Source organism: Notothenia rossii, assembly GCF_949606895.1.
Source record: "Notothenia rossii genome assembly, chromosome: 7".
Lineage (NCBI taxonomy): Eukaryota > Metazoa > Chordata > Actinopteri > Perciformes > Nototheniidae > Notothenia > Notothenia rossii.
In genome coordinates this window covers 30718451-30728434 of record NC_136905.1, presented here as the reverse complement: position 1 = coordinate 30728434, position 9984 = coordinate 30718451, and the positions used below count along the sequence as shown (strand labels likewise).

The 9984-nt window shown below is 39.9% G+C and overlaps 1 long non-coding RNA gene across 1 annotated transcript; it reads left to right on the top strand.

Moving 5' to 3' along the window:
• The first annotated feature begins 6749 nt into the window (after positions 1-6749).
• LOC307047401 lies at positions 6750-8868 on the top strand. Its single transcript, XR_013810408.1, has 2 exons — positions 6750-7066; positions 7772-8868. It is a non-coding gene; the product is annotated as an uncharacterized lncRNA (long non-coding RNA).
• The last annotated feature ends 1116 nt before the right edge of the window (positions 8869-9984 follow it).

Sequence of the window (9984 nt, the reverse complement as noted above, 5' to 3'; positions counted from 1 at the left end):
TGCTCAAACCCGAGCATAGAGGAATCTGTTTGTTGTGGTCATGGGCTCAGGTTAAATACATGATTATTCCACATTCTTCCGTCTGTTTTTCCCATTGTACTTATTTTTTAATTTTTGTGCATTTTGCAGTTTTGTTGTTGTACAGGAAACATATTTCAGAGAGGTGCAGTCAAGGACACCTCAATTGAGGTGCAATGCATTCATAAGAGAAGGACTGTTTTGGTGCAGTTTTGCAGATTTACACTATGTATAGTAACAGCTTTGTATGAAATGCTAATTTGAAAGACAGATGTTTATTTTATTCATTGCCAAGTCATTGCCATAGTGTTTTAGCATGGCACATTCTGGGGATAATAAGACAAGCTATATTGTTGTTTTATTTGGTCACAGATATCATTGCCGATGTTTTATGTTATAAATAATTAGATCCATCGCCCACTATGTAAGTAAGTGATTTCGGACATCTTCTGAGGGGTATGTACGAAGAAGCAGGGCTAAATGATTGAAAAGAATGTCTTAATGATCACAAATGTAATCTCAAGAACATCCACCTAAACTGTCTCAGAGCTTTTTATTTGTTTTGACCAGAGTACAATTACTCTATTCGAAACTGCCCTAAACGAACTGCACAAGAGGTCGAACTGCACCAGAGTTGAATTGAAACAGACTACATTTAGGATTGTGAAAGTCATCTAAGGTTGTTGCAATTTGGATAATGGGGAGATTTTTATTGTAAGTTATTTCCATTGCACTCCTTCAATGCAAATCCTAAAATCATGACACATAATCTGATATTTAGTTTGGACACAGATGCTCCAGAAATATAAAACCCTTAATAAAGTATATAACAAAATAATCTAAAAAACTACACTTACACTACTTATGCTAGTTAGTGGTCCTTTGAGGTGATGTTATTCAGCTACATATACTGTACTAAAAGGCCAAGAATGAACGTCAATGCTCAACTTTAATGAGGCAGCTATAATATAAATATATATAACAGTACAAAGTCAAATTTGTCAGGGATTATTATATTTAAAAACCTCTGGCTGGATTCAGAAGTACAAGGAGTTAATCCTTAGCAGGAGTTTGTAGGCCAGCTGTCCAAGGACTGTGCATGTTTCCCCTTTCAGGCCCGTGGTGATGATGCTGAACTCCACTGCAGTTTGCCAAACCCATGTTCACACTTTTCCTGCCACATTAGGAGCTGAAAGCAGAGCGCGGGGTAGACAGGGACAGGACAGGCGTGGGCTCCCGGTGTTGGATGCCCTCACCGCGGTGATGCTGGTCCTTTGGCTCTTCCACAAGTGCTGGAGAGAAAATGTATAGTACAGGAAAAGTAGGGCTGATTATTGCCTGGCTGGCAGCCCCAGCTGCAGCTGCAGCCCATAAGAAGAGGTGAGTGTACTGGACTCTGAACCGGACAAGCTGTTTATTTCAGCCCAGACTGTGGGTATTATTAGCATGATTATCAGAATTTGTAGAATTAAATATATATATTTGTGGTACGGTATGTAAGGATATAAATGTTTTACTGGAACTGTAGTTCAACGTGGATTAGAAATGACATTTTTGGTAAACAGATACTGTACACTGTATATTTGGTTTGGTACTCTTGTCAAACAACGCACTGCCTATAGATTTCTTCTCTTTCAATAAATACCACTTAACCCCCCTTCAATGCATTTTTCTCCAGAAACTTATATGATCTCCCCCAGCGTGTTTCTGGAGGAAAGGGTTGAGGTCGCCTCAGCAAAGAAAGTGAAAAAGCTTTCAAAAGCATTTCTCTTGGCCCACTCGCCCCTGAACAAAGCCTGCTGTCAACTGGTCAAGGTTTCATTTCCTAATTACCTTCTCCTGGGGCACAATGGCCAGGCCGTTGCCTAACCCGGGCCACTCTAGACCCCTAGCATTCTTTCCCAGATGACTGGCCTCTCCACCGTGGACCCACGGTCTCTAAGGACGTGCTGGACACATGGTTAAATATGGCCGCCTGGTCGTACATCTCATCTGAGAGGTTTATTTACTTGGAGAAGTCCACAATGCTTGCAAAACACTGACATTAATGAATGGCTGTGGTCGTAAGATTTCGGCTGTAGGTCAATGCCAATATTTTGTAACAAAATAGCACTGTGTCTGGCAATACAGTAAATCTGACCCCAATATGATTCCTTTTCATAATTCAAAGAAATCGGATTTGCATTAGATCACATTCTTGGTGTTATTTTCAAGCTCTTTTCCAGCGCTAAGCTCATTCCTCTATTCATGCACAACAAGACTTTTTAAGTCTGTCTTACCCGGGGTTAGAGGTTGTTGAGAGTTCACTCCGGCTCCCAGCTATGTAAGCGTTGCTGCCTCTTTTACCTTCTTTCCTTTCTACTCTCATACCTGCAACCAAAAAGGAAGAGAAGGAGCCAGACAAAATAGAATCAGAAATTAGAGTGATGTGAAATGAAGCCAAGGTTCAGACGGGTTCCTTATTGAGTGGAGCGCTGACTGAGTTTCATTGACGCTCCTCTGCCACCCAGGTCACTTCCAAGAACACCCAGACGGGAATTCCACACAGGCTTATCTCACCGGCTCATCGACCGCCACCACCACCACGGAGGAGGAGGAGTGGAGGGGGCTCGGGCTGAGGGAAGGGTCAAAAGGGTAAGAGGGGGGTCTCCTCTGTGGCCTGGATTAGGGGAAACCTGTTGTTGGGGTAAGTAATTAAATCGTGTTTACTAACAATTGCTCTGGGAGATAGCTGTCAACGGAGCGTATGTGAAACCCCTGCTCAGAGGAAGCTGGAGGGTCTGAGCCGGCCGAGACGCTGGGGACCAACAGGTTGCAGGAGAGATAACGGATTAGACGGCCATACTGTCAGTGCTGTGTTCTTTCCTCTGGGAAAGGCTAGGGGAGCGCTATGGGGGTAGGAGCAGTGTGAGCTAATGCTTCATTAGGTCTTTACAACTATAAGCCAATGTTTTTCCAGTTGAGGAGCCACTTACTCACTGCTAAGATCCACTAAGCCCTTCATGACTTCAGCAGTGAACAAGATGAAGTCTGAACCATTAAACTTATTTGGAGATAATGACTCCCGCAGTGATTCAGGTGGTTCGAAGTTATTACAGTTGTGACACCAGTAAATAGGAATTATAATAAATGATGCTAATTTTTTCAGATTCCCAGCCTTTCCAAAAGTTGAAGATTCATTAGACACTAAAAATCATATGCTCTCATTTGGGGTTGTGTTTATGTCAACCCAAGAAATGAAGGCCAATATTCACTATTTCGGTTTATATGCACTTCTGAGGAAAGACACCATTTAGCTGCAAAAAGCTTCAGTATGTTCACTGGTTAGTCGTAAACTGTAGGACATGTAGCATGGAGTAGGGTTTGTCAGAATTATTTAAAACTTTTCCTCTATACAACCCTTCCACCTGCACATTCAAATTTACTAATAATCTTTTACATGTATTTCCCAATGTAAGCTTTGTCTCACCGTTTTATTTATTTGTCTTTTCTTCAGGTTCAATTACTTTTTAAACTTTATTTTGGAATAACTCTAAAAATAAATAAAAAGTCCAACCCAATAAAATGATAGCCTTCCGTACTACCTTATCAGAAAACCAGAAGATTTTAAACTAATATCCAGCTAGTGTTCCAAATGTTTAAATAGGCAATTTAAAAGGAACTTTAAATGGAAATCAATGTGTAATTTCAACTGCTTTGAAATCTTGCATCAGGACAACTGTAAATTGCAGTCGGTCAGGTGGAATAAATTGTAAAGTAAATGTCAACTGGAACAAAAGAGATACAGGCAGTCTCTTTAGAAGCATAAGTATATGTAAATGCTTATTAATATGATTTAAAGAGTGAGTTTTCTTGGGAGAATATCTGATTTTGCAGTAAAATCACTGGCATTTACCATTTGTAGGTCACACAGACTTTCCTTCCTGTTCCCGTTTTTTCTTGTTTCTCTAATACCTTTTTAGAGTTATACATATTGTCACCCGTCAGTCCCCCATTATGAACCACCAATGTTTAGCCTCTTTCAGTTTCAGTTTCAGTGAGCCTCATTTCTCAAAATGTCCCTGTGTTTGGAGTGTTGAAAGACTTTAACCCAACCACAACCAAAACATAAACTCTTAAAACCCAAAGTTTGCGAAAAAGACCACTTTGATTGTATTTTGAGATTGTTAGCTAAAAAATGAGATCATGAACCCTCATTAAAAGGTATAGTTTGAATATTTTAGGAAATTATTTGTAAACTGTGTTAGATGAAGGAAAGATATCCTGATTATATCCGGGCAATGAATATTATTCTAGCAGCTTGTTAGCTTAGCATATCAGACTGAAATAAGGGTCATATCTAGGTGGTAACCCTCAATTTGCAAAACACTCTAAATATGTTTTAGGTTAAGCATTAACCTCAAATGCTAAGGGTTAGGTGGCTGTGCGGGAGTTTTTGCAAGTTTTTTGCAAATGTAGCATTACCATATACAACTTAATGGGTGTGGCTCATAGACTGTATATATATAAATGGACGTAGTGTCCGCGACGTCACCCATAGGATTCTGCAGAGTTGCCGAGAAGCCCTTAGTAGGCGGAGTCGGCCACTAACGGTTTGACAGCGACGTCCGAGTCTAATCCCGCCTTCTCCAAATAAGGGCAAAGAGGCGGGACCTGCTGCCTCCGAACTGGAAGTAAACAGAGCTAGCTCAGGCTAAGAAGCTAAGCTAACATAAAATACATGCATACCAAGTTACTGCTAACAGTGTAGTTCCCCTATATAAACATTACATTCATAATCAAATTAGACAATCTGCAAGAGAATTAGTTATATTTTTATATTTTGTTATTCTTAATGCTTGTCATTCACACGTTAAGAAAAGAAGTACCAATACATAGCAGAACAATTGTGGCGATTTTCAGTTTAATAAGCCTTGTTCAACATAATTTATTTAGCTAATACTACAGCAGGCGAACCAAGTCTGCGTTTCGCTGCATTCCTTGATCTCCAGTTATAACGACGGACTCCATCGCCCGGACCTAACGGAGCCGCAGTGGGCTAGCTCCGGGACGCCGGCTGTGGCTCCGTTAGCTCCGGCGGCCACCACTGGGATAATAGAGAACCGCAGTGACGCGTCGTAAAAACAGGAAGTAAGTTAGCATTTTTAGTAGGGATGCACCGAATATTCGGCCGCCGAAAATTATCGGCCGAAAATGGTTAAAAAGGCCCTTTCGGCTTTCGGCCGAAAGGGTTCTAGCACCGAAAAAATATCACCGAATGTCAGAGAACAGGGTTACGTTGGTAAGCTAACGTGTTGTTGTGATGACGTACTCAAAACGCGGCGACAAACACGGAGCGCGACCATGCTCGCGGCTGGCTCACAGCCAACATGTCTGCCGCTTGGAGATATTTAAAAATATCAGAGAAAGAGGCGCGGATTGCGATTTGTAAAACGTGTTCAGCTGACATTTCTCGAGGGGGTGTAACTGCAAAGACTTTCACCACTTCGGGATTACTCCACCACTTGAAATCAAAACACCCGGACAAATATGCGGAGTAAGATCAAATCACAAGCACTGACAGCGAGAGACTGTTCAGCGCTGCCTCTCATGTGATGAGAAGAGGAACAGACTTATGGCTGATAAAGCAGAGAAGCTAATGTTCATTAAAAAGAACCTCCCACTTTTCCTTAATAAGTAGACAAGGCTGGCTTATCATAAACTTATATAGTTCTACATTTCTACTCTATACCCACTTTCCTGAACAATTTTCATTGTGATTTATAATTCACCATCAGGTTATCATTAGGGGGAAATGACAGCAGCACAGTGTTCAATATATTGTACATTCGGTATCTAAATGATAAAATGTTGTTTACATTGCTCATGAGGACAGACCACCTTATTTGCAGATTCTTGAAATTGTAATTTAATTTGTAATTGATTGTGGATTTTGTATCCAGTTTTCACTTTATGTATCTTTATACAATGTTTACTACTTTGCTTATGAGGACAGACAGCCTTATTTACAGATTCTTGAAATTCAATTGTAATTTCATTTGTAAATAGTTACATTCATGTGGATTTATCCAGTTTGCACATTTGTATGCATGCACGTATAGGTGCATTTGTTGTTGTTGAAGGCCTGGCTGTTACAGTCTTTATTTACACTATTTTGTTGTGGGTCTACTGGCCTAGATGTTTATGCAGTTTTAAAGCACCTTGGCTTTATTCTGAATGCACTTTGTTGTACTTATCCTACAGAGAAAATAAAATGCCCTTGACATGGAATTAATGTACTGTATGCATTCAAAAGTGCTGAATAAATGTTTTATGGACCCATAATAGTGATTATTATTTAAGTTAAGTTTTGCCATAATCATTTATTTTTCCATATTCAGGCAGCTGAACAACATTGGTTTCGGCCAAGAATTTCCAATTCGGTGCACCCCTAATTTTTAGCACTTCCGGTTCCTTCCTCAAAAAGCAATGCATTTTTTCCATAGGGTTTTGGAAAATAGCTCGAAATAAGGTCTGTGGTTGACACAAATTTAAGAGATAAGTCACGTTTTGTTCTACGACATTAAATACATCAGCAGTGACCCCACTGGGGATTTTTGAAGAGTTTACGTGTCTGAAAAACGATGGTTGTTACCGAGTGGCTGAATAGGACTACAGAAATTGTCGAGGCCGTTGTACGTCATTGCGCAGAACACGTAAACACTCCCGCTAAGTTTGTTTTCCCCTGTGTTCTGCTTGAAAGCAAGTACCTGCCTATCTTTAGTATCTGTATATCTATATCTGACCATTAGAATCTGTATTTTGAAATTGTCGTTTTTAACACAGTAGTTTTACAAATGATAGAATAATTAATTACCAGCGTTTTCCAATTTTACTCGGCAGTTCGTTTCGTTAGCTAACGTTAGCTAAAGCTAGCACTACTAGTTAGCTACGCAATGGTTTGTTGCTTTGCTCTGGGTCGAAGCCACAGGTCTTCGCATGAAACGTGCTTGTTCTATCGTTTCCCGGCCAATGTTTTCCAAAGGAGAGTCTGGATTCGTGTCATGAGGTAAGCTGACGTTACATTTTTGTCCATGTCACGGTGAAATGTAAATGATGGGTAGTGACTGTATCGCCGTTTTAGAGATGGCGCTGCGGAAAAGACCGCAACACAAGTAAAGATAATGAATACATCCTATTAAAACCTGTGTGGCTTATATGATAAGTCTTATTAGTACAAGCAGCATAACGTTTCACCATGTAACTAAAGATTGTAGTCAGGGAAATCAGTTTGACATATTGAACTAATAACAAATCACCTCTGGCTGGCAGAGAACTCTCTGCTCCATAGCTTCTCTTGGACGTAAAATCAAATGTACATTTTACATTTATATTCAATTTAATATTCCATCCCTCACATACTTTTGTATATAATAACTTATATTTAGTTTTTCTTGTTATGCTGCTGCAACACAAACATTTCCCAAATTGGGATCAATACAGTAATATCTTACATTAATTAATTAAGAAATATAACTATTATAATTAGTGTAGCAGCTGACACCTATTAATCTACCATTTATTTATTTAGTTAAATTTTCATCTATAAAAATGTCAAAATAGTGAAAATGTTCACGAGACTTATCAAAGTGCAAGGTTATATCTTTAGATGTTTTGTTTTAGCCTATGTAGGCCTACTATATGTCTTAATGCTCTTACAGTATATGTGACGGTGTGACTTCCATGAAACTAATATTTTATATCTTCCAAACAGACGAGCTGACAGGAAACCTAACACTCTAACAACCACAACATTGCAAAGGCGAGTAAATGTAAATTAAAAACTATTCACAATTTTTGTATTTCTTCTTCCTTGCAGTGAGGTGAAACTGACCTTGCACTTGGTGCCAGTAAGGATGTTCCTGACGCAGGCTGAATGTTTCTCCTTCCTTACTGACACAGAAGCCCTTGATTTGCAATGCTTCACTAATTGTCATTTCCCTGGCTCCGTAGGGACACTTTACCTCCAGCACAGCGGAAGACCCTACCAGACCATCTGGAGATGCCCCCAACATTCCTGATAGGGAGAGCCACAAATCTGACTCATGGACCTGCATCTGGGTTGCAGTGGTGAATGCCCTGACGCCCTCACATTCATTCATAGTCCCCCACTGTACAGACAAAACACCATCAAGGGCCTGTTGTTGCCCTAGCACCCTGGCAATAAGGGAAGCAGTTACACGCTTTGACCTCAGGACAGCTCCAAAGTTGCTGGCAGTCAACCTTCCTTTCCTGAACAAATGCCAGTTTGGGTTGGTTCGCTGACCAGTGGTAGTCACCTGAATTGCCCTCTGTTGCTCTTCAGACAATGCCATGCTTGCCACAATTTCCTCAGGTCCCGGATGCCCAACAGATTTGATCATTTCAGGAACAGTAAGTGTTTCCAAGCTGTAGTGTTCCTCTTCTGGCTCGGGGGAGAGAAGCCAAGAAATTCCTGAGAACCTGCCCCCGAGTCTGTCCCTCAGCCAGTCACGATCTTCGGAGGTGGGCTCTCTTGTCAGCGGGTTAAATTAGTTATTGGTTTCAACAGTCACATTAAAACAGTTACTAAATCAGCTTACTATCACCTAAAGAACATATCTAGGATTAAAAGACTAATGTCACAGCAGGATTTGGAAAAACATGTCCATGCTTTTATCTTCAGTAGACTGGACTACTGCAATGGTGTCTTCACAGTTCTCACTAAAAAATCTATTAGAAAGCTGCAGCTGATTCAGAACACCGCTGCTCGAGTCCTCACTAACACTAAGAAAGTGGATCACATCGCTCCATTTCTGAAGTCTTTATACTGGCTTCCTGTGTGTCAAAGAATAGATTTCAAAAATACTGCTGCTGTTTATAAAGCACTGAATGGTTTAGGACCAAAATGCATTTCTGACCTCCTGCTAAATGATGAACCATCCAGATCTCTCAGGTCTTCAGGGACTGGTCAGCTTTCTGTCCCCAGAGTCAGAACTAAACATGGTAAAGCAGCATTCAGTTATTATGCTCCAAATATCTGGAACAAACTCCCAGAAACCTGCAGGTCCGCTGCAACTCTTACTACTTTTAAATCCAGGCTGAAGACTTTTCTTTTTGTCGCTGCTTTTAATTGAACTATTCATATCTTAGACTGCACTGTAACTTTTATCCATGTATTTTTTCTTTTAATGTTTATTTTATTAGCTTTTCTTTTTAATGAAAGATTTTAAATGCCATTTTATTAATGTCTTTCATTTTTTGTAAAGCACTTTGAATTGCCTTGTGTTGAAAAGTGCTATATAAATAAACTTGCCTTGCCTAATAAAGATTTCATGTGACACATACAATTGATTTGTTGATGGGAATTAATGTGAATAAATTAACTCTAGGTTAACGGTACTCTTGCTATCACTACTCACCTATAAACCTTGTCCCTCATGCTAGCCCTGACAACACCGGTAAGCACACCTTCATCTAGGCTGCACTGTTACGTGTCCTGACTTGTAGTGGTTCTCTCCTCTGTCTACACTCTTCTTGTCATCTTTGTAAAACGATATCAGACTGGTAATTGACACAGCCATGACTTCTAGTTAAATTCAGTGTGGCTAAAATGAAAAGCTTTGTTAAAATATGCAAGCACGCGAAAGTCAAATTCAGCTTTATTGTCAAAAATTCTACATGTGTTATATATACATCCAGAAATATCGAAATATCGTTTCCCACAGTGTGACATGTATACATAAAAAAAAAAAAAGGGCCTAGATATACTTGGTATACATTAAACAAAACAAAAAGGGCCTAGATAACCGGGGTATACAGTTTAAAATGTTAATGTATTTAATTTAAAGTGTTTAAAGTGCAGTTTCAGTGCAAGTCAGTTGAAACGATCTTAAGTTGGCGTGACGTTGAAGTCGTGCGACCCTGCTGCTGTACTGAATTGTAGTTCGTTTATAGCATAACGTTAGC